Below are 26,663 nucleotides of genomic sequence, written 5' to 3'. Positions count from 1 at the left end.
TATAGCTGTTGCTCTAATAAGCAGTATATACATCAACACAAATCAGTTACAATGACTCTCTTGGGGTCATTTTGCCTTTGTATTTTGAGTTCTCTTTTGATTTCATCATCGACTTTCTGACTTTGTCAAACTTAATGAAATATAACACCTACTAGAGTCACTTTTGAGATGTAATCAATTAATGTTTTCATAAATAATTCTAATTGCCATGAAAGTTGCTCTTGAATTTCCCCTCCATCTGTTCTATCGTTTCCCAAGAAAACAGAACTTAGATTTCTTTGGCTGCCTTGCATGATGCAGTAAACAAAACCAAATCACTTTGCTTAAAAACACTTTCTTTATGTTCTACTTTTTTTAATATAATTTTTATTTTGAACATAGTGGCTTACATATTGTTGACAATAATATTTTAGGTACATATTTACATAAAATTAGGGGATTCCCATCACTGATTTGTCCTCCTTACACCTCCATTTTCATCCTACCTCCCATATCCTCCTCCCTCACCCCTGGGGCTGCTAGAAAATGTGGTCTTCTCTGTACCTAGTTTACTACTTAGTAGTCTTGCAACTGTTTGGTCTTGGTGCCTCCCTTATTTCCCCCTCTAACTGGGTGGCAGGACTAGATAGTTCAAGTTATGTGGTTTTGTTTGAAGAAGAGAAAAGTAATAAACTGGGGTAAAAGTCTAATACACCGAAAATGGGTGGAATCCTTTTAGAGGCTCTCATCATCGGTTTGAGAGACGAAGGAGAAAAATAAGGTGAAACACCCCAACAGTACAAAAAGAAGTCTCAAATATCCAGTGAGCACTCCAACAATAACAACAATAAGCACCACAAAAAAGCCATGGTCTTTAGATAAAAAACATGGCAGGGCACATAAAGAAAGAAAAGAAAACAAATAAAAAACATAAATATAAATGGGGACAACAACTTCAATAATCACACCAAAACAAGGAAGTCAACAAGAAGTAGATAGGTAAATAAAAATAAAAAAATAATAATAAATGAGTATATAAAAATAATATATAAAAAAATAAAAAATGTTTGTGCTTTTTGCCTTTATCTCCTGCACTGGCACAGTAAATATTGGGGTCATTCGAAAAGAAATTCACTTGGCCTAAGAGATATGGGGTTTCTCCACCCTTGGAGTATATTGTCATGGAATTAACTATAGACTCCATTCAGGTTCATTTACTCTCCCCTTGGTGCTTTCGTGGTGTTTGGAAAACTTCTGCTTCTTCCTGGGTGATAAAATCAGACCTCTGTATATAGAGATCTCAGTATCTGCACAGGTCCAGGAATGGGATTTATGATGAAGTCTTTCTTTGTGGTTCTAGAAGTTCTGTTCCCTCAGTGTCATTTTAATTCATCTTCTGTGGTTGGTGGTCTTGGTCTTTGCACTGATCCTAGGATGGAACCTAGGATAGCGTCTTTCATTATGTTTCCAGAAGCCCCATTCCATTGCAATTGTCTCAGCCAGACCTTTGGAACTGGGGATCAAGGTTGTTTTGCAGGTCGTGATTCAAACCCTAGACTAAGGCTTTTTTTATTGGTCCCAAGATATATACACTCCAGTCATGGTTCTAGTAGCCAGTCATCTGTAAATCGCAATCTTGGATTTTGGACCGACCAAAGGGTGACAAGTCTTCTGATTTTGTCTTATCGTTAGCTGGTGAGGTAGGATAACCTGTTCTTAGGTCAAGTTGTTCCTATTTTCCTCGTTGTCAGGATATCATATTAGAGCTGGCACTTGTTGGTGGCCCAGCAGTATTAAGGATATCCTGGATAGGATTTGTTTCCCGTAGCTGTTGTAAAGAACTTTGTCGTTTCTATGTCTGGGATCCAGGGTTCAAGGCTGGACGGATGGTGTCTAATCACCTGGGGTCTAAGTTGGGTCCGCATGACATATTTTCAAGGTGGGAGATATCACTGTATTGTAAACAAGTATGAGTTCTTATCCCTAGTAGATCAGAGCTCATTTTTATATGTAGGATTTCCCCTTTTATTAGTGTGCCTTTGCAGGGAGAAATGGGGCTACATTATATTGTTGGTGCATTTGGGGGTGGACATAGAAGAAAACAGAAACAGGTCACACACCTAAAAAAGATAAAAATAGGAATTAAAATATATGTGCTCACCTATGTATATGTAGAGCAAACATTTTAGAAAAATGAATTAACAAAGTAATTAAAGGAACAAAGTGATGCCAGAGACTACTTTACGTTTGGGGAAAAGCAGGTAAGGAGGTGGTGTAATACAAGTCTTATACTTATGTTGGAAGTTTAGGTTTCCCCATTGTCTTTTGGGATTATCTTGTGGTGTGTGGGTTCCCAGGCACCTTTCCATCACAGCCCCTGACCTTCTTGAGATTGGTAAAAGATTTGCGGCAGGGAGGTCTTGGAAGAGTTCTTGCATTGGGGATACTTTTAGAGCTAAGTCTGGTTTCAAGTAGCAGTCCACGTTAGGGGGAGTTGGTAAGGAGGGCCGTACAGCATGAGTCCGCAGTTGCTGCTTCGGTGGTCTGACTGGTCACGTGCTTCAAATCCTAAAAGAAGGTATAACCTAGAGATAAAGTGTATGTTAAAGAGTTTTCTTGGGACATTCTCATAGTGCAAGCTGGGTATGGTATCTCATGTGACTGAGTCCCAAGATGCCATCTTAGTTTGTCCACCCTTTGTATCCAAGAACGCCTGTGGATAGAAAAGCTGAGAAGTTATTTTAAATATAGTAAGATTGAGGCATTAAAACATAGTGGTATGAGATATTTCCATTGGAGTCAATGATTTCCCATGGTATTCTTTACCTGTGATCCTGTATATAAGATCCCTAAGGGATTATTATGGGCCTTTGTAGTAAAAGGCTGATTATATACCTGTTCTCTCAATGCTGCTGTTTCCGCTGTTGCTGGTTTCTTTGTGGTATAATGTGTAGTCAAGAGTTTGTGTTGCTCCTTTTTCATGTATTTTGGACACTGCTCCTGAGTATATGTTGACTATTACAGTGTTTGGAGTTTCTACCCTGTTAAACCCTGTTATTTGGTTGTTGAGTATTAGTTGTCTATAAGGTGTATGTTCTAGGTGCTTCAGAATAGTGCTATCATTCTGTACTTATCTTTCATCTTCTGACTTACTTCGTTTAACATAATATGTTTTAGGTCCATCCACCCTGCTGCAAAAGTCTGTGATTGTATCATTTCTGACTGCCACGTAGTATTCCATTGTATAGAGATACCACATCTTAATGATCCATTCATCTGTTGTTGAACATCGAGGTTTGTTCCAGGACTTGGCTATTATACTGAGTGCTGCGATAAATAGTGGGGTGCACACATACTTTGAAATGAATGTCCTTCCAACTTGGGGTAGATACCTAGGAGAGCAATTGCTGGGTCAAATGGCAGCTCAATTTTGAGTTCTTTGAGCACTCTGCAGACTGTTCTCCATAGGTGTTGGACTAGAGGGCATTCCCATCAGCAGTGGATGAGAGTGCCTTTCATACCGCATCCCCACCAATGCAGATTGTTCCCATTATTTTTGATGTGAGCCATCCTCACTGGTGTAAGGTGGTACTTCATTGTTGTCTTGATTTGGATCTCCCTGATGATGAGTGAAGGTGAGCATGTTTTCATGTGTTTGTTGGCCATCCTTCTGTCTTCCTCAGAGAAGTGTCTATTCATTTCATCTCCCCATTTTTTATGGCTTTATTTGGTTTTGGGGGGCTCAGTTTTCTGAGTGCTTTGTATGTTCTAGATATCAGCCCTTTATCTGATATGTCGAGTGAAAAGATTTTTTCCCATTCTGTTAACTGTCTTTTTGTGTTAAGTAAGGTTTCTTTCACCATGCAGAAGCTTTTTAGTTTGATGTAGTCCCATTTGTTTATGTTTGATGCTAAAGTTCTTGCCATTGGTGCTCCATCCTTGAAGACCTTTTTGACATATAGGTCTTCGAGTGTTCTGCCCATTTTATTCTCAATAAAATTTATAGATTCGGGTCTGATTTCAAGGTCTTTGATTCATTTTGAGTTGACTTTTGTATAAGGAGTGAGGTATGGGTCAATTTTCACTTTTGTACATGTGGTTTTCCAGTTGTACCAACACCATTTGTTGAATAGGTTTTCTTTGTTCCATTTCAAGTTCTTGCCTCTCTTATCAAATATTAGTTGGCTGTATGTCTGGGGGTTTATGTCTGGGAATTCTGTTCTGACCCACTGGTCTGAGGTCCTGTCTCTGTTCCAGAACCATGCTGTTTGATCACTATGGCTTTATAGTATAGTTTCAAGTTAGGTAAGGAGATGCCACCCAGCTTCTTGTTTTTCAGTATGTGTTTGGCTATCCTGGGTCTTCTGTGGTTCCATATGAATTTTGTGATTGATTGTTCTAATTCTTTAAAGAATGATGTCTGAGTTTGGATAGGATTGCATTAAATCTATACAGTAGTTTGGGTAGGATAGTCATTTTGACTATGTTAATTCTACCTATCCATGAGCATGGGATATTCTTCCATTTCTTTAGATCCTCTTCAATTTCTTTCTGTAGTGTTTTAAAGTTTCCCTGGTATAGGTCTTTCACTTCCCTTGTAAGGTTTATTCCTAGGTACCTGATATTTTTTTGATACTAATTTAAATGGAATTGTGTTTTTAATCTCTCTCTCTCCTCAACTTTGTTTTTTGTATATAGAAATGCTACTGTCTTTTGTGTATTGACTTTGTATCCAGCCACTTTGCTGTATTGATTCTTTCTAGGAGTTTTACTGTGGACTCTTTAGGGTGTTCAATGTATATCATCATATGGTTTGCAAATAGAGATAGTTTGATTTCCTCTTTCCCAATTTGGATTCTTTGATTCCCTTTTTTTGTCGGATTGCTATTGCTAGGACTTCTAAGGTTATATTGAATAAGAGTGGAGAGAGTGGACAGCCTTGCCTAGTTCTTGATCTTAGTGGGAATGCTTCTAGTTTCTCGCCATTAAGTATAATGTTGGCTGTACGCTTTTCATAGATAGCTGTAACTATCTTGAGGAAGGTTCCTTCTAACCCTATTTTTCTGAGTGTCTTTAACATGAAAGGGTGTTGGATTTTGTCAAACGCCTTCTCTGCATCGATTGATATGATCATGTGGTTTTTGTCTTTCTTGTTGTTGATGTGATGTATAATGTTGATTGATTTGCATATGTTGAACCAACCTTGCATTCCTGGTATAAAACCCACTTAGTCATGATGTATGATCTTTTTGATGAAGTGCTGGATTCGGTTTGCTAAGATTTTGTTGAGTATCTTTGCATCTATGTTCACTAGTGAGATTGGTCTATAGTTTTCTTTCTTGATGGTGTCTTTGCCATTTTTGTGGATGAGTGTGATATTAGCCTCATAAAAGGAGTTGGGGAAGATTCCTGTTTTTTTCTATGGTTTGGAAGAACCTATGGAAAAGTGGTAGTAAGTCTTCTCGGAATGTTTGATAGAATTCACCTGTAAATCCATCTGGGCCTGGACTTTTGTTCTTAGGGAGTTTTTTAATTACATCTTCAATTTCTTCTGAGGTGATTGTTCTGTTTAGGCTTTCTAGTTCTTCCTTTTCCAATCTTGGAAAATGGTACTTTTCCAAGAATCTGTCAATTTCTACTGGGTTTTCTAGCCTAGCTGAGTATAGTTGTTCATAATATGATCTCATTATATGTTGTATTTCTTGGGGTTCTGTTGTAATATCTCCCCTTTCATTTGTGATCCTACTGATTTGGGTGTTTTCACTCTTTTTTTTTTGGGTGAGTTTTGCCAGTGGTTTGTCTATCTTGTTTATTTTTTTGAAAAACCAACTCCTGGTCTCATTGATATTTTTGTATTATTTTCTTGGTTTCTATGTTGTTTATTTCTGCTCTGGTTTTTATTTTTTCTTGCCTTCTGGTTGTGGTTGGATTTCTCTGCTGCTGTAGGTGATCCTTTAAACTGTTGATTTTTTTCATTTTCCTATTTCTTGATCTAGGCCTGTATTGCTGAGTTTCCCCCTAATTACTGCTTTTGCTGTGTCCCACAAGTTTTGACAAGTTATCTCTTCAATATCATTTGTCTCAAGGAATCTTTTTATTTCTTCCTTGAGTTGCTCTTTGATCCAGCTGTTGTTGAGCAGCATGTTGTTTAATCTCCAGGTATTAGTTTTTCTCCATTACTTCTTCTTGAAGTAAATTTTGACCTCTGGTGCATAGTGATCTGATAGGATGCTTCTAATGATCCTTACATTTGTGGTCTTATATAGGTTGGCTTTGCATCCTAAGACATGGTCTATTCTGGAGAAGGTTCCATGTGGGCTTGAGAAGAATGTGTATTCTGCTTTCTTGGGATGGAGGGCCCTATATGTTTGTTAGCCCTAGATCTTCTAATTTTTTCATTTAGAGCTCTTATTTCTTTGCTATTTTTCTGTTTGGTGGATCTGTCCAGTGGTGATAGTGGAGTATTGAGGTCCCCTACTAGTATCATGTTTCCCTTCATGTGTTTCTCCAGGTTTCGAGCAGTTGCCTCACATATTTTGCTGGCTCTACATTAGGTGCATAGATATTGACCAGGGTTAGTACTTCTTGATCTAATGTTCCCCTGATCAGTAAGTAGTGACCCTCTTTGTCTCTGATCACTTTCTTGAGGTTGAATGCAATTTGGTCTGATATAAGAATGGCTGTCCCTGCTTATTTTTGTTTTCCATTGGCCTGAATAATTACTTTCCATCCTTTTATTCTAAGCCTGTGTTTATCCTGTAGTTGTAGGTGTGTTTCTTGCAGACTGCAGGAGTCCGGTTTATTTTCCCTAATCAAGTTCTCTATTATGTGTCTTTTAATTGGAGAGTTTAGTCCGTTAACAATTAGGGAGATTATTGAGAGAGAGGACTGTTGTGCAGTTGTGTTGTGTAGGGTGGTTTTTGTTACAATCGGGGGTTCGAATCATGTAATTCGTCTCTGAGTAGGTTGTTTAGGATCGGCTTTGTTTGCACAAATAGTTCAAGTTTGTTATTGTCTGAGAATGTTTTTAGTCTGCCCTCCCATATGAATGATAGTTTTGCTGGGTTGGACCCTAGGTTGGACATTTCTTTCATTCAATTGTTTAAATATGTCATTCCATCGTCTTCTTGCTTGAATTACTTCAAATGGGAGATCTGGTTTGATTCTTATGTCCCTTCCTTTGTACTTGAGGTTTTTTTCTCTCTTATTGCTTTAAGGAATTCATCTTTCTTTTTGTTTCTTTTTTGCCATTTGGATTACTATATGTCTTGGTGTTGGTTTATTAGGGTCTATTTTATTAGGGACTCTCTTCACTTCCTGGATTTGCACTGAAGTTTCTTCCCAGAGGGTGGGAAAGTTCTCTGCTATTATTTCTCTGACTACTTGTTCTTCCTCTTTCCCTATTTCCTCCCCTTCTGGTATACCCACAATTCTTAGCTTGTTTCTTTTGTCCTTGTTCATTAGATACTGGACTTTTCCTTCCAGTGCTTTGCCTTTTATTTCTTTGTTGGTTTCTTGGTCATTTTTGTTTGCAGTTTTCCTTCGAGTTCTTCAATGTGCTTCTCCAACTCTGTGTTTCTTCTCATAAGGCTTGTTACTTTGTCTTTTAATTCCTTCAATTCTTTTTGTATGGAATCTCTCATGTTCTTTAACATTTCTTCTTTAATATGGCTGATTTGTTCATCCATAGATTTCTTATATTGGTAGCTAGCGTTTCTTTCTTTTTTTTTTTATTATTATCAATTCTTGCGTTTCCTTTTTCATGGTTGCTTTAGATCTCCTTTCCATGGATCTGGGTGTTTTGGTGGACTTGGAAACTTGCTAGGGTTTGTCTCTGTATCTCCAGATATTACGGTTCTCCTTGATTTACCCATATTTCCTTGCATTTATTGGTGTGGTTTGGAGTGCTGTGCCTTCTAAATTCAACCTCTTTGGTCCCCTGTGGGGATGGGTCCCCTCTCTGAGCATGGTTCTAGAGGGGGTTGTTGGGTGTGCTCACTAAGGTTTGGCTCTTCCTGTGCTCTTTATGTGTCCTGATTCGTTGCTTTTCCCTTTTGTTGTCAACTAGTGCAGGTCCTCTCCTGGGCATCATGGTGGAGGGCGCTGTTGAGCCTAGCTCCTTTACCCCCCCCCCCCCCCAATCTGGAAATCAGCCTTCCTTCAGTGGGTCAATTTCTGTCTCCTTATTCCTGCCAGCCGGTGCAGTTCTGCTTCTGGCCACAGTGGTTGAGAGCGCTATTGAGCCTAGCTCTCTACCTTCCCTCCCCTCTCTGGAAGTCAATGGAGCTCCGCTCCCTCCGAGCCCCAGGAGAAGAAATTCCCATAGTCAAACCCACCCAGTAACTACCCTCAGTCTTTAGGGAGTCTCAGGTCCACTCCTAGGCTCAGGGGGGTAGGCTGCTCTAGATTAGCCAAAGATCCAGGTGGCAGGCCCAAGCTCACTCAGTCTATTGGTCCTAGCCCGCCCCAGTGGTGCAGAGTGGGTCAGGTCAGGGTTCTCCTCACCTGGTCTGCACTCGGTGCAGAGTGGGTCAGGTCAGGGTTCTCCTCACCTGGTCTGCACTGAGCTCAGGCTTGGGTCCCTGAGAGGGGCATGCGGTGTAGTGGCGAGAAGCCTGTCTCAAGCTCTCATGTGGGAAGTTTGGAAGTGCCGGGGAAAGGAACTCACCCGTGTGCTCTTCGCTTGGGCTTGGAGTCCCTAGGAGTGGCGCGGGGTGCGGTGGTGAGAAGACTGTCTCAGGCTCCCAGGTGGAGAGTATGGGGGTCCCGGGGAAAGGCACTCACCAGTGTGCTCTCCACTCAGGCTTTGGGTCCTTAGGAGGGGCACAGGGTGCGGAGGTGAGAAGCCTCCATATAGTTAATCTTAAGAGGTTGGGGCGGGAGAGAGAGTACAGCGGCATTTGCCTTGCAAGCAGCCTATCCAAGACCTAAGGTGTTTGGTTCAAGTTCCGCTGTCCCATATGGTCCTCCGTGCTGGCCAGGAGCTATTTCTCATATTCTACTTTTGAAAACTAAAAAAACATTAGATACAGGTGGAAGATGAAAACCTCTTTGGAGTTGAGTAAAGTTATAAGAAGTTTAGAAAAGCATTAAGTTTTGGTTAGGAGTAAAAACTAAAAACAAAAACAAAACAAAACAAAAATTAAACATTGTGTTGTCCTAACTTTTCCTTATTTTCATGGTTGTCTATAAAAATTTGTTTTGTTAGCATTTTATTAGTTTATATATAATTGATAAATCAAGTAATTAAAAGTAGTTAACTGAATTAAATTCAGAGGTTGAAAGTATAGATTTGTTTTTTAAGTTGTTCTCAATTAAATAGTATATGCTAGTAGGTTTAGATTTGCTTTACTCTCAAATTTACTTGAGATGTAATTGAAAAATTAAATAGTTTTTATCTTAAGGTTTATGTAATGCAATGATTTGTTAAATGCATAAACTATGAAATTATTATCACAATAAGATTATACACCCTCACTTCACATAATGTTCTGTTTTGTTTCTTTCTTTTGTGAGGAACATTTAATGATTCTACTATCTTGGTATCCTTCAAATGTAATCATATTATGGATATTCCTTGCATTAATATTCTAGAGAATTATAATGTTTGACTAAACACTTTCCCTCTCCATTCTTCCTTCTCCACTCTTAATCCACTGCAACTGGAAACCAATATATTATTTATTTGTTTTTGCACTTGTAGATTCCACATTTTAATTGAGAACATTATTTTCTGTTGATTGATATCACTTAATATAATGCACTCACCACATCCATGTTGCAAATGGCAGAATTCCCTTTTAAAAATCAAATTTTTGCTCACATCATTAAAAAAAATCTATTTAGACTCTGAAAAGCTGTATTTAATTTCCTTACTAATACACACACATCCTGAAGAATTAATTCAAGCATATAGGTAGTTATGTTTAATCTTTTTTGAGGGAGATCATCACCTCAAAGTAGCATGAAATCAGAAGACACTTAGTCCCTTTGATCTGTACAAAAACCAAGATCACTAATTACAAAAGACTGACTTTGACAACTGCGACTAAGCAGAACTCTTCCTGGGGCCATAAGTAAAGACCTTAGTCTAGGCTCTGGCCTAGAATTTATACAAAAACCAAGATCTCTAAATCCAGAGGTCTGACTTTGACAACCATGACTGAACAGAATTTCTGGAACCATGAAAAACTCTATACTAGGATTCATTCTAGAATCTGTGCAAAAATCTACATCACTAATCACAGAACATTACTACAATCGTGATGGAGCAGAACTTCTAGAACCATAAAGAAAGACTCTATTTTAGACTTTGTCCTAGGATCTGTGCAAATACCAAGATCTCTAAATGACAGAGGACTGATTAACTTTGTCAGCCACAATTAAGCAGAATGTTTCCTGACACCAGAAAAAAAAAAAACTTGGGGTTTCAGAAAATGAGCATAGTGGGAGCTTGTAGGTTGTTACCCATGACAGTATGCTTCAAAAGTGGAGAAATCAGGAATCTTTTAGGCCCAAGGGAATTCCCTTTCCCAATACTTACTGTGCCTATTTAACAAAACAAAAGAAACAAACAAACCCCCAAACCAAAAAAACTCAAAGAAACAAAACCTTGCCACACTAGCCCTTCCCTGTTTTTAAATTAGATTCCAATAGTCTACTTGTCAGTTGTAAGTCATTCTGTTTTGGTTCTAACTTTGTAACCAGGAAACCTTGATGCCTCTGGCTTTGCTCCTTTTCTTTCCTCAGCCTTAGCAAGTTTGTGTGGTGATAACATAAGAATTTGAGATTATTTTCTATTTCTGGTGAAAAATGCCATTGGAAATTTTATTTCTATTTTATTGACTAGTAGAGAAGGCATAGGGTAGATGGACATTTTGACAATATTAATTCTCTCTCTCTCTCTCTTTTGGTTTTTGGGCCACACCTGGTGGTGCTCAGGGTTACTCCTGGCTATGTGCTCAGAAATTGCTCCTGGCTTGGGGGACCATATGGGAAGCTGGGGATCAAACCGAAGTCCATCCTAGGTTAGGGCATGCAAGACAAGTGCGCCTACCACTTGCACCACTGCTTCTGCCCTGACAATATAAAATTATAAATTAATGATATTGATTTATCTTGTTCATATATTTTTGTTTCAGTTTTTAACAGTATTATATGGTTTTAAATGTACAACTCTCTCCAACTTGATTATTGTTTTTGATGCAAATAAAAATATTTTACAGAAAAGAAAGATTCAAATAAAAAGAAAAACAGAAAAATTCTTTTTGCCTATAGTTGGTGTCAAATATAGTAGATAAAATGATGTTTACTGCTGATTTTGTATTCTGCAACCTTACTAAATTCTAATAATTCTTGGGTGGAATTTAAAAAAATTATATGTAAGATAATATATAAAATCATTTATAAATAGAGGCTATATAAGTTTGACTTTTTCTTATTTTTTCTTGATTTTATGTTTTTATAACTTCAAAAACTAAGGTGAACAGAATTGGTGATAGTGGATGAGCTCAGAGGATCTTTTACTCTTTATTGTTGAACATGATGCGGTTATAAACTCATCATTATGGTCTTTGTAATGTTGAAGCATATATTCTTCATACTCATGTCATTAAAGGTTCTAATCATGAAACCTCCATGTTGACTTCTATCAAGTGCTTTAACCTATATTCTTTTTTTTTGGGGGGGGAGGCCACACCCGGCATTGCTCAGGGGTTACTCCAGGCTGTCTGCTCAGAAATAGCTCCTGGCAGGCTTGGGGGACCATATGGGACACCGGGATTCGAACCAACCACCTTTGGTCCTGGATCGGCTGCTTGCAAGGCAAATGCCTCTGTGCTATCTCTCCGGGCCCTAACCTATATTCTTTAAGTTGATGTATAACATTTGATCTTATTTATATATTTTAAGTAAATTTTTCTTTCTTGGGATAAGTATCATTGATTATGGTGTATGATCATTTTAATTTTTTGATAATTTATAATGATTAAATTATTTATTAATTTTAATTCTTTTATTGAGAATTTTAAAATTGGCATCTGTTAGAGATATAAATCTTTTACATATTTTTTTGTATTCTTATATGGTTTTTGGTATCAGGTAATGATGGCCTAATTAAATGACTTGGGAGAATTAGTCCCTCATTACGTTTTATAAAAATTTGAGAAGGATTAAATGTAATGTTTCTTTAATTGCTTGGTAAAATATACCACTGAAACATTGTTGTCCTAATCTTTTTCTTTATTTAATTATTGATTTGATCTCCTTGTTTGTTTTTGGCTAGTTCAGATTTGAATTATGATTTCCTTATAATTCAGACTTGGCAGATTTATATTTCTAGGAATTAATAAATTTCTTCTAGATGATCAAATTTGTTGTAAATATAATCTTTTATATTTTATAATTATTTAGTCTTACAATTATTTGCCTTTTTGTGTTATTGTATTAATGCCTCACTTATTTCTTTGTTTTGTTTTGGGGCCACATTTAGTAGCACTTAGAGATTACTCCTTGCTCTACACTCAGGAATCACTCCTGGCAGGATGGAGAACCAATTGAGAATTGGCATATGACCTAGGTTAACTACGTGCAAAGCAATGCCCTACATTCTGTACTATCTCTTAAGCCACATTTCATTTTTTAAATATTATTTGTGTTTTTCTTCTTTGTTTTGATTCTTATAAAGGGTCTTCAATTTTATTTCTTTTTTGTTTGTTTGTTTGTTTTTCGGTCACACATGGTGGCGCTCAGGGCTCTACTCCTGCTCTTCGCTCAGAAATCGCTCCTGGCAGGCACAGTGGGACCCACATGGGATGCCGGGAGTTCGAACCACCATCCATCCTGGATTGGCTTCTTGCAAGGCAAACAAATGCCTTACTGATGTGCTAATCTCTCCAGCCCAGGATCCTCACATTTTTATGTCTTTGAAAAATACTTTAGTCCTTTGTTTTAATAATTTTTTCTTATTTTCTTTGTGCCTATTTTAACTTTATTTTTGGTCTTTGTTGCTTCTTTCTGTTTATTTTGCACTTCATTCTTTTATTAGCTTCCTGAATATGCAAGTTTAGGTTGCTTATTTGAGATCTCTCTATCTCTTAATTTTCTCTCTCTCTTTCAGTGTGATCTTGTCAGTGTAGATATTTATTACTAGACATGTCTCTCCTAAAACTTTTTGCCATGTTCCTTAAGTTTTTGAAGTATTTTTTATCCCCTTTTCATTTACTTTACTATTTTTTTATTTTGTTTTTGAGTTCTTCTTCTATCCTCTTGATACTCTTGAGTATGTTGTTTAATTCTACTTATTCAGAGAATTTGCTGACTGTCCTTTTGCTACTAAATCCTAGTTTTATATCATTGTGGTTGCTTAAGATACTTAGAATTGTTTGAATCTTATAACTCTTCAAAGATGTGTTTTATTATCTAACATATAATCTATCATAAAAATGTCCCATCTGCACTTTGTTTTTTATTTTTTTGGCTACATCTGTAGTTATAAAAGATTTCTACTGGTCTATGTTCAGAAGATCACTCTTGGAGAGTTCAGTGGACTTATATGGATGTCAGGGATCAAACCTGGGTTATCTATACACAAGGAAAAGTGCTCTAAACTTGGTACATTCTCTCTGGCCCTAGTGAATGTCCATTATAAAAAATAACAGCTGAGCTTATTGAATGTGTTATATAATCTTATCACCCAAAACCCTTATACACTTTACGATAGGATTTTGTAACTATATAAGCATATATATATGTTTAATTAATTAATTTTTCCAGTCAGCTGAGTATCCATTCTGTTTTGTTTTTTCTATCTTCCTCTACTTTTTTTCCTCAGCATATTTTTTCTTTTTTCTTTTTAAAAATTTCTTTGTATATATATATATATAATATATATATATATATATATATATATAAACCCTTACACCAGTACAATTCCCCATCACCAATATCCCAAGTGTCCTTCCTCCCCACCTCACACTGTCCTGTACTCTAGACAGGCTTTTCTACTTCTCTCATTCAGCCACATGTTATGATAGTTCTCCAGGTGTAATTATTTCTGTGACTGCACTAAACGATCCTTGTGGTGAGCTTCATGTCAGAGCTGGACCCTTCAGTCCCTCCTCTATTTTATCTCTGAGAATCATTACACAAATGTTTTTCATTTTTTCTCAAAACCCATAGATGAGGGACAACCATTCTGCGTTTATTTCTCTCCCTCTGACTTATTTCACTCAGCATATTAGATTCCATATACATCCATGTATATTCATTTGCAGTGGTTTAACATACCCAGACTCTGGAAAACAGCCTAGATACCCCTCAATAGAATGAATAACTAAAGAAAACAACGGTACATATATACAATGGAATATTATGCAGATGTCAGGAGGAAATTAAGTCATGAAATTTTTCTATACATGGATGTAATATGAAATTATATATGTTTATATTAACTTGATACCACATAACTTCTTGTCTAGGGTCACATTTTGTGGTACACAGGAATCCCTCCTGTCAATGCTAAGGGTGACCATATTAGTGCTGGGGGTCAACCAGGGGTTTAGTCATGAGCAATAGCAAATACTCTAACCCCTGCACTATTTCTATAGGACATATATAACAACTTAAATTTGACTATAAGTTAAAACTCAACTCTATTACTCCTTTGTGCCACATTTTATACCTTTGTTTATCAAAAATAAATTTTTCTATACAGTGAATTAAATAATAATCATTATAGCTATAGTTATTTTTAATAATTTTTGTTCTATAACTTTTAATTCTAGAGGTAAATGACAAACATAACAATATACTCATGTTATGATAGAGTATTCTGAATGTACAATATATTTACCTTATAGTTATTCTTTACTTAAACTAGGAATACATTCTGAAAATGCATTTTTAAGTACTTTCATTGTGCATATATGAAAGGGTATATTTACACAGACTTAGATGATAATGATCAGTACTCACCAGTGCTACAAATGATAACATATTGTGTCAGTTATCCATTGTTGACTATGCCAGCATATTTACATGTTTTTATGTTACTAATTATAATGTTAGTTATAAGTTGAAGGGATTCTTTCAGTAACTTGTTTATCTAAATAATTTTATTTCTTCTGAAGATTTCTTTTGTCTAGCAAACTTTTTTGGGAGGTGGAGTTTTGACTTTTAACTCTTTGAACTTATCTTTCATTCTTTCTGGGTTTGCAAGATTTCTGTGAAGAACTTACTGAGAACCTTATGAGGTTCCTTTGCATGTGAAGATTAACTCTGCTTGCTTTTGTGAGGGGGGCACACCCAGTAGCAATCAGGGGTTACTCCTGACTCTGTGCTCAGAAGTTGCTCCAGGTTTGGGAGAGCACATGGGATGCTGGGGATTGAACCCAGGCCTGTTTCAGGTTGTCTGCATGCAAGGCAAATGCCCTACCGCTGTTCTATCACTCCAGCTCCACCTTTTGACATCTTAATTAAATTTTAAAAACTTTGATGGATTTGATTTTAGAGTTTTATGATAATATATTTTATCATAGATGTTTTCACATTGAACCTGTTTGGGAACCTTTATAATGCTACATTATAAAAAAAACACTGAGCTCGTTGAAAGTGTAATATAATTTTATTCCCTAAAAACTTTTGTGTTTTGTAGCTATATAAATATACACATATATGTTGATATAGTTAAACATCAGGGACTTTCATATTCAAATTTTTCTTCAGATTTCTGTATTCAAAATTTCAAAGATCTGGCTTTTAGAATACAAAGGTTAGTTTTTTTATTTTTCATTTTATATATCTTTATTTAAACAGCTTGATTACAAATATGATTGTAGTTGGGTTTCAGTCATGTAAAGAACACCCCCCTTTACCAGTGCAACATTCCCATCACCAATGTCCCAGATCTCCCTCCTCCCCACCCCGCCCCCGACTGTACTCTAGATAGGCTTCTACTTCCCTCATTCATTCACATTGTTATGATAGTTCTCAATGTAGTTATTTCTCTAACAACACTCATCTTTGGGTTTTAAAAAAATAAAAGTAGTAATTCTCAGAGACAAAAGAGAGGAGGGCTGGAAGGTCCAGTTCACTACATGAAGCTCACCACAAAGAGTGATGAGTGTTATCAAAGGTTAGTTTTCAAAGCTTACTTTTCTTCCTTTGAGTTTTAAAGACTAAACTCTCCCAAAGTCCAATGTCTTTTAACAGTGCTCATTAGATAAGAGATCTAGTATGAGATTTAAAAATTTTTTTAAATTGAATCATCATGAGATGATTGGTAATGACTGAGTTCAGTCATACAATGTTCCAACACCAACCCTTTACCATTGCACATTTCCCACAATCAATGTCCCCATTTTCCCACTCCATGTCCCTGACAGCTTGCCTCTATGGCAGACATTTTTCTTCCATCCCTTTTCTCCTCCTACATTTTTTTCTTTTTTCTTTTAAGCACTATGGTTTACAATACTGTTATTAAATAGGTATCTTACATATCACTTTATCCTCTTTCAGCTCCCATTTCTTGTCCAGAGTGATTATTTCCAAATACTATTTTCAGAGTTTCCTTCTCTGTCCTAATTGCACTTATCAGAGCCCCTCTTCTTTGTGGCAAGTTGCTACCATAAATAAGTCCTCTTAGCACTCATCTCTATTGTCTTTGGGTATTATTACTATACAATGTTTTTTGTTATATCCCACAAATGAGCGCAACCATTCTATGTCTATCCTTTTGTTTTGTTTTGTTTTGGAGCCATACCCAGTGACACTAAGGGGTTATTTCTGGCTATGCTCTTAGAAATCACTCCTGGCTTGGGGAACCATATGGGACGCTGGGGAATCAAATTGTGGTCTGTCTAGGGCAGTGGTCGGCAACCTTTTTTTCAACGAGCCAAATCTCACCAAAACCACAACTGAAATTTATTTTGAGAGCCACATCTTTTTGTTTGTTTGTTTTGTTTTTGAATTTTTTTTGTTTTTTGTTTTTTGTTTTTGGCAGTGCTCAAGGGTTACTCCTGGCTCTATGCTCAGAAATCACTCCTGGCAGGCTTAGGGACCATATGGGATGCCGGGATTTGAACCACCGACCTTCTGCATGAGAGGCAAACGCCTTACCTCCATGCTATCTCTCTGGCCCCAAGAGCCACATTTTTAAAACCAAAAGTACATAGGATGGTACACTGTTTTTTAGTTTCAATAAGTTTTTATTGAGAATATTCTGCATGCAAGTATCCACATAGGTCAGGAGGATACAAATAACACAACTAATAAAACAAAAACTTTAGAATGATATTATTTATAGATAATGTTAAATACCATAAAATTTGCCATACAACTTAGAGAAAATTACATCCTGACAATGACTGACAAAGTCACAAACACTAATGTGAACATTGGCCTTGCATTTCCTTGGATAGTTTGAGTAAGTCAGGTTTGTATGTTGTTGTTTTTAATTTTAGGCATAATTACAGGTTCTCATTGATGAGATGATTTCTCAATTTACTCTTGATAAGATTCATGCTTGAAAATGATTGTTTGCATAAATATGTAGACCAGAATAAGGAAAGAACAGCAAACACTAGCGTTTTTAGTTGATTATATGAGTCAGGAATACTATTCCAGGTGTTAAAAATCAACATATCTTCCTTCTCTAGGTCTTTCAAAGCAGAGCATTTGTGCTGTGACTCAGTTCACATTTGTGTTTCTCTAATCTTTCTAAATCAGCACAAAGATGTTCAAATTTTGAGCTCCACAGTTCTTTGTTTTTTAAAATCCAGAAATTGCATTTCAAAGTTGCCAATGTCAATATTAAAGGGAGAAAAATTTAATTCTGTTACAGTGGCATGCAGAGGTTTTTTTTAACAAAGGCCAACGTCGCTTTTCAGTTTCAGAAATCCTGAAACCTCTTGAGAAAAGCTTCCCTCATATTTAAAAGTGCTGTTTTAAAATAGGTAATGTCAATATCAGAATTATTTTCTTGGCATTGTTTCAACAGGCTTGGAAGGTGAATCAAAGTTTCTCTGTCAAAATCTTGAGCAAAAACAGATAATTTGTTTTCAAACAAAATAACTTCTTCTAACATTGAAAAAATTGTGTTTCCTTTCCCCTGTAGTTTATGATTAAGTTGATTTAGATGTGAAGTAACATCCACCATGCAATATAGTTTTTGAATCCACTGATCGTTTGTTAATTCTGGATAGTGAACAACCTTCTTGAGAAAAAATGCTTTGAGATTTCTGATGATAAGGAAGCAAAACGTTTCAAAACGTTTCCTCTTGATAACCAAAATGTGCTGAAAATTTAAAACCCTACAATATGGAGATGAAACAGGTAAAAGAGAGAAACCATTTTAACAATTTTTAAAAGCAAGGACAGTGTTCCAGAAAAAGTAGTAATTTCACTGAAAGAAAAAAAATCTATTGACACTTTAGTGTGTGCTGCAAGAAACCAAACTAATACACACAAAAACAAAAATGGCACTTTGTTAAAGGCATATGATATATCATAAAGGAATTATGATAGAATGCCTGAAACATTTTAAAAATAATTTTTATTTAAGCATATTTGTTACAAAATTATTCATACTTGAGTTTCAATAATAGAATGTACACCACCCTTCACCAGTGCACTTTCCCCACCACCAATGTCCCTTGTTTCCTTCCCCTTCACCCTCCTCTGCCTATGTCAGGGGCAGGCATTTTGCTTTTTTTCTCTCTATCTCTCTTTTCCTTCATGACAGTGAGGTTTGCAAATTTTCCTTTATGACACCATTGTTTGCAATATTGTTAATTACAGGGTAAGATGCATGTCACTTATCTATTTTCAGCATCCAGTTCTTGTCCAAAGTGATATGTTCCAACTATCAATGTCATAATGCACCTTTATTCTAATTGAACTCACCACTTTTTATGGCAAGCTTCCTATCATGGGCTAGTCCTCCTGTCCCTCATCCCTATTTTCTCTAGATATTATTACCATATTGCCATTTATTATTCTTATAGGGCACAAATGATTATTCTGTGTCTACACCTATCTACCTGACTCATTTCACTCAGAATAGTAATCTGATGTGTTTATGTGTGTACAGATGATGCACTGTGCATGGCTCAGTGTTTTTGTGTAGTCACAAGAAACAGAAGTTGCACATCTGTACATTGTATCCACTCATTGTATGATAGACTGGATTCAAAAAAACTCCCTGCTGAACTAAACTCTGTGACAGATGACACAGTAAAGATAATTTGTGAAATTCACAATTGTGATCAAATCCAGGCTATTCACCACCCTGGGTGAGAGTATGGATGCCCACTACTAGCATCCTCTCCATGAAGAAGTGAAGTGGCTGTTCAGGGGAAGGGTGCTCTCTCGTCTTGTTGGCAAGAGGGAAGAAGTAGTGCAGTTCCTCTGAGAGCAGAACTCTGAATTTGTACAGCCCCAGTTGGACAAGGAATGGGTAGCTAAGCTTGTGTATTTGGCAGACATTGTTAATTTTCTCTATGGATTTAATATTTCTCTGCAGGGGAGTTTCACAAATAGTTTTTACAGTGAGACATAAGATGGATGTGTTCAAAACAGAATCTGATTCTGGGATAGCTGTGCCTGAGAAGGAGTTATCGAAAAATTTCCATTCTTGCAAAAAAATTTTCTGATTGGCACTTATATTATGCAGAAAGTTATAATCAATATGAAAAACAGCTTTTAAGGGCATTAGCTCACAACTTTAATCATGAGTACTCTGAACATGAGAATCCATGGGAAAAAAAAACTCTGGGTTGAGAATCCCTTCATGGAAGATGCTCACTCTTGTGCAAAATAAAGTATGTGTTTTAAGATCACTCTAGGCACTGTATTTCTAAACCCCACCCAACCTGGTCTGAAGAAGCAGGATAGCAGTAAAGAAATAATAAACCAAGCTAGCCAGGAAAAGATGATCATGGAGTCCATGACCTTTCTACTCTCTGCCTCAAGCTCAAAAAGCTAGAACACCTTTCTTTATTAAAACCAATTCCCAATACCAGGAGGCTTCAGGTCAAGAGAGCGAGACAAAAGTACATATTCAGTGGGCTTTTACATATCAAAGGAAGAGGTTTAAGAAAGGATGACATTGGGGGAACACCGTTGTTTAGGGTTGATACTGGGTATCATCTTACACTCTTGGAGCTTGCTGTCGGAGCTGTGCACAGGGCGCGCAATGACAGAGGCTAGGAGCAGAGTCCTGAATCCTGGAGCAGCCAATGGACACACAAAAGAGCCAAATTAAAAGTGTAAAGAGCCACATGTTGCTCGCAAGCGGCAGGTTGCCAACTACTGGTCTAGGTCAACCATATGCAAGGCAAATGCCCTAAAGCTGCACCACCACTCTGGCCCCATCTATCCTTTTTCTGCAGACTCATTTCACTCAATCTAATCACATACACGTCCATGTGTAAGCATATTTCATGCTTCATTTTCTCAATGGCTGCTTAGAATGCTATTGTATATGCCATGGTTTTATTTGCTCATCTGTTCTCAGACACTAGGGTTGTATCCAGTTTCTGGCCATTGTGAAAAGTGTTGCAATGAAAATAGGAGTGCAGATGCCTTTGCTCCATTGTGTTTTTTGGGCCACTAGGTTATGTTCCCAGGAGTGGAATTGTTGGGTGAGATGTAAGCTTAATTTCTAATTTTTTTTTAATTTTTGGGCCACACCCGGTGACGCTCAGGGGTTACTCCTGGCTATGTGCTCAGAAATCACTTCTGACTTGGTGGGGCGTATGGGACACCGGGGGATTGAACCGAGGTCTGTCCTGGGTCAGCCATGTACAAAGGAAAGGCCCTACTGCTTTGACATCGCTCCAACCCCTCAATTTCTAATTTTTTGAGGAATGCCCATAATGTTTTCCAGAGACTGGACTAGTCGACATTCTCACCAGCAGTGAATGAAAGTCCTTTTCTCCCTGCATCTGTATCAGCATTGGTTGTTCTTCATTTTGTGTGTGTGTGTGTGTGTGTGGGGCTCACGCCCAGAGGTGTTCAGCAGTTATTCCTGGCTTTGATCTCAGAAAAATACTCCTGGCAAGCTTGGGACCATATAGGACCATATGGAATGCCAGGGATTGAACCTGGGACAGCCACATGCAAGGCAAACACCCTACCCACTGTGCATCACTCTGGCCCTAGTTCTTATTCTTTTTGATGTGGGCTAGTCTCTGTGGTATGAGAATATATTATCATTTTGATTTGAATTTCCCTGATGATTAGTGATATGGAGCATTTTTTCATGTGTTTTTGTATTTCTTCTTAGAGGAAGTTTCTGTTCATCTCTTCATTTTTTTCTCATTTTTGATGGGGGTTGGATGCCTTTTTCTTGTAAAGTTCTATCACTGCCTTATATATCTTTGATATTAACCTCTTATCAGATGAGTATTGGGTAAAAATGTCTCACCATCCATGGACTGTTTTTGTCCTGGTAATTGTTTCCTTTAAGGTTCAGGAGCTTCTTATTTGATTTTATAGACTCAGGTTTAAACAACACATCAACAATTATATCTCTTTCTATATATTTTTAGTTTGTGATAATTCACTTATATAAGCATATATATATGTCACTGTGTGCAAGGCAAACTTCCTACCACTCTGGCCCCAATTTCTATATAATTTTTTTTATAATTTTTATTGAGGCAATGTGATTTGCAAGTATTTCACAGTTATAATTAAGGTAAATAATGACAGTGAGTTAGGGCAAGTCCTACGACCAGTGTTGACCTCTCTCCACCACTATTCCCAGCATATATCGCATTTCTCCACCCTTAACCCTCTGGAATGCTAGTGTGACAAGTCCCTTTTGTGTATAGCTTGTTGTAGTTTGGGTCTCTTGATTCTATTGTTGTTTACTTTGGGTTGGGTATTTAGGTCTGATCATTTTTATTTTCACTCAATGCTCATGAGACTGCTTGCTCCTGGTACCTTTCATTTTTTCTCAATTTGTAGGAAGTCATAGAAATATGAGGCAGATCAAGATTATTCATGTTCTATGGTTCTGTTAAAAAAAGGAAAGTGGGCAGGACCCCTGTCTAGAAGCTATAAATATACATTTAATAAAAGGAAAAAAAGAAAGAAAAAAAAAAAGAAGGGAGAGGACTGGTGTGGCAAGGTGTTTTTTTTTTTTTCCCCATAGGCAATACAGTAAGTATTGGGAAAATTACAAAGGAAATTTCCTTGGCCTAAGAGATGCAGGGTTTCTCTACTCTTGAAGCATACTGTTATGGGGTCAACTACAGGCTCCAGATATGTTCATTGTCAAATCCCAAAGGTCTTTTGATGGTGCCAGGAAACGATTTGCTCACTTGTGGTTGTCAAAGTCAGTCCTTTGTAATTAGGAATTTGTTTGTGCACAGATTCTAGGACAAAGTCTAGGATAGAGTCTTGATGGTTTCATAAATTCTGATCAGTCATGGTTGTTGTAGTCAGTCTTCTGTATTTAGTGTTATTGGTTTTTGCACAGATCAACGGATTAAGTATCTTCTGATTTTATCTCACAGTTATGTGATGAGTTAGGGCAACTTGCCCTTTAGATCAAGTTGTTTTGTTTTCTTGTTGTCAGGATGTCGTATGAACCTATCCTGGTGCAAGTTTGGTGCCAGAGCTGTATTAGGGATTCCCTGGGGGGAGTTTCATTCATTCCTGGTGCTGTTGCAAGGAACTGTGCCAATTCTAAGATTGGAATCTGGAGTTTAGGGTTGTATGGTAAATGTCGGATCACATGAGGTCTATGTTGAGTCCCCATGATATATGGGAGGAACCCCTGTATTATAAAAATTATGGGTTCTTATTCCTAGTAGATAAGAACTTGTTCCTATACATAATATTTCCCCATTTTAGTGTGCCTATGCAAAAAGGGATGATGCCATATTGATGCATTTGGGGTTAAAAATTCTAGGCTATACAATCTCTGTGTCTTGGTTTTGACCTGACCTTTTATCCCAAACAAGAATTTTCTACTAAGCAGAACCAAAACAAGCAAAAAAAGGGGGGGGGGATGAGGGAGGCTATGTTTACATTTGGAAATAAACACACAAAGATATAACTATTAAGGAATTAAACATACAATAAAAATATAGATTGAATCTTTGAGATAGTCTTGGGGGGATGATATGCAGGGCATATTTTCATCCCACACCATGGTCTTATTGAATCTGGGAAATGATTTGTAGCAGTAATGGATAAAGTAGTGTCCTTGAGCTGGGTGTCCTTCTGGAGCTGAATCTGGTAGCATGCCACAGTCCACATTGAGGGTGTGGTGTGTGTGTGTGTGTGTGTGTGTGTGTGTGTGTGTGTGTGAGAAAAAGGGCCACATATAATGAGTCAGCAGGGGTGTTGGTTGCAGCTTCTTGTGGGGCAAGAGATGTGTGGATGAGAGGGTGTTCTTTCTCTTTATGAGCCGGGTGGCAGCTTACTGGGGCAGGGGGTCGGCCTCGGTTCCTAATGAGTTAAGAACTGAGGGTAAAGAGGGTTAAATAGGGAGAGATAACAGATCTGGATTGAGAGGGTGATAGAATAGAAGGAATTCTGAATGGAGGGGGAGAAGGGATCATATATAAAAGGGGCTATATACAATATAGGCATGTTTTGTTTACAATATAGATTAGGCAAACAGAGTAGTGCACTGTATACAGACTCATGCTCACATGACATTAGAGATCTATTTATAGGTTGTAGTTGGAGACCTGACTCTTTTTGGAGTGCTTAAAATAATTGAGTTAAGAAAATAATAGATTTCAAAAGAAAAAAAAGGATTAAAAAAGAATAAATAAATAAATTCAGCTGGCACACGAGAGGGGAAAGGTTTTCCAATTTCTAGTAATTTTATCAATGGTAGTGGTGAATTTTGCTAAATGAAGCCTTCAGGGTTAGGATGTGCCTGGAGCATTTTAGGATAAACATAATTTTCATGTCTAGAGTACTAAGCAACATGGTAGTGTGCACTATAAGAGGAGTCTATCCTCTGTAGTATCGTCTACTGTGTCTTGTGCATGAGGTTCCTTTCCTGAAAGAAAAGTGATGGTGTGGGCATTATGAAATAATAGTAACATAGCTTGAATTGAAAAAGAAGAAGAAAGGAGAAAAGAAAAAAAAGAAAAAAAATACTAGTAATTTGCAAAAACATAATGAATGGGACCTACCTATAACATAAGACTATGGTGTGCAGCTACCCATTTTAGTGGTCTCTATGGTCATAAGCTTTAGGTCTTAGTAAAAGACATAATCAAAACTTGGAATATTTCATCAAGACATCAAGATATTATTGTAATGAACACTGAATATGGAGTCTAATATGACAGAGCACAGAATTATAAAATTAGGGTGTCCAACCTATATCTCTAAGAACCTCTGCAGACAAAGAAGTTTGAAGTTATTTTATACAAAATAAAATCAAGGCAGTAAAACATATTGATAGTAAGCACTGCAGCGGGAGTCCCTGTCATCCTATCATATTTCTGCCCTTGATTCTGTGGATAAAAACATTAGAGCATTATTATAAACCTTTGTAGTGAGAGGTTGATTGAACACCTGTTCAATCTAAACAGCTGTTTCCCATTGTTGCAGGTTTCTTTGTAGTATAAAAAAAAAGAGTAAAGCTTTGTGCTTCTCTTCTTATACTTGATTTGATTGCTTCTCCTCGCTATACCCTGGCATTGGTTTGGAAATCTGTTTTTTTTTTGTTCCTTGCATCTCAATCCCCAACAAAAACATAGGGTCCGCAAAGTGGGGATGATGAGGGCTTATGGTGGAGTCATGCTTGGAGTACTTTTGCCAGAGGGGAAGGGGCTTATGACCTAGCGTGGTTGGTGCTGTCTTTTTGTATTTTGTTACTAGTCAGTTTTTTCTTCCCTTGGACTCTGGACACATAATTAATCTCCTTACAACATCTCCTTACAACAAGCCTTAATATGACTTGATTCCTTCCCAAAATCTCTTTTTTTTTTTCATTTCAGAAAAATATGTCTGCCTGTTTCTTAGTAGCTTAGATAAAAAACTTTCTCTCCTTAACAAACTACTTGAAATATGACAGCAAATTGGTCTTTATTTTTCTGGTAGATTCTTGTCCATCTTCATATTGCTTCTCTGCTTTTGCAGAGACCCATATAGGCAAGACCACCTATGCTTCAATCCAGTGGATCTCTCTTACTAGATGTTTCCTGTTAAAATATATTTAAATTTCTCACTCCTCACTCCCCTCAAGTCGTGTTTAAAAGTAATCTAACAGAAAGAGAATCATGACACATCCCACACAACATACAGTTTTGCAACTTGGTTTCTCTCTGTATGGTCATATTTATCTAAGAGGCTTTGCATTATTATTTATTTGTTGTCTAGATCTTTCATCTGACACTTAAGCTTTAGAAGAAATGTCTTACATTTAAAATTTATATTTCTTTAGGCACTGTGACAACAATATATTATTAATAGAAGTTTAGGTAACAGTGTTCCAGATTCATACCACCCAAAATAAGTGTCCCCAACAAAGGTTCTTTCAAACTTCCTTACCCTTTTAGCAAACTTAAAAAAATTTTAATTATTGTAGTTTATATCAATGCTTGCAAATGTGTTTAACATTCATGATTTTCATATACAAAGTTATCTAACTTTATCCACAGAAAGTTCCCAGACTTTCCACCAATCACTTTATGCTACTTCTAGTCACCATAATTTCCTGCCACCCATTGCCCTCCTTACTTGGCATAAAGTCTTATATTGTTTCATTCTCTATGTCTTAAGAAGTGAAACTAATAATTTAAATAATATTTGTTGAGTGGATGAGTCATTGTAATGGGGAAGAAATACTATAGATTTTTTTTTTTAGAAAAAGCAAGTTAGACTCAAATTCTATTTGTTCTTGGATTAGTTATGTGGAAGGCAAATTATTAAGCCTTTCGTGAATTTTTGGGATAAAAGATCTACCTTCAAGTGATTATTCTAAGGATCAAATTAAAAGCATGTAAAAATCCCTTAATATAGGGACTTAACTCTATTAGGAATATAAAATATTTGTGTTAAAGCTACTTGTCTTGACCAGTGTGAACTTTTGATCTTTTTCTTCTTTATACTTATGCTCCACTTTATGAATTAATAAGAAGCACTCAGAATGCTTTAGTAACTGAGCTCTGCACTGCTCCAGGTTTCTATGCCCGAGAAAATGAATTTATCATAGATTTATCTTAAAGACTAAAGGAAAGAGGCTGACAACACACATTTAAAGCACCTTCAAAACGTGTAGATTCTATTCAGAGTCAAAGTGCTTCCTCCTTTACTGTTATCTCTTCCTTAGATTATTGCAATTGGAGATTTTATTTTTTCTTTTGTGTCTTCTACATTGTAATCTCTATCCAAATAGAAAGATCCTTTAAAATAGTCAGATCCTATCTGTCCTCTTTTCTCCTGGTTCTTCATTTTACTTACAACAAATGCTAATATTTTTAAAGAGTCCATAAAGTCCTACAAGTTTTATTACTTTCATATCTCTGAATGAATCTATTTTCTTCCTATATTCACTCCACTTTAGCTAAATTGGACTAAATGCCATTCCTTAAATATGTCCTGTTTGTCATTATTCATCTATAGATAGAAGGTATGCATTTATTATTCCCTAAGACACAAGTGTTCTTTTCTAAAATACTTTAACTCTTTGCCTGAAGGTCATTCTT

The sequence above is a fragment of the Suncus etruscus genome, chromosome 2 (genome assembly GCF_024139225.1).
Source record: "Suncus etruscus isolate mSunEtr1 chromosome 2, mSunEtr1.pri.cur, whole genome shotgun sequence".
NCBI lineage: Eukaryota > Metazoa > Chordata > Mammalia > Eulipotyphla > Soricidae > Suncus > Suncus etruscus.
Note: the sequence above shows the minus strand (reverse complement) of the source record.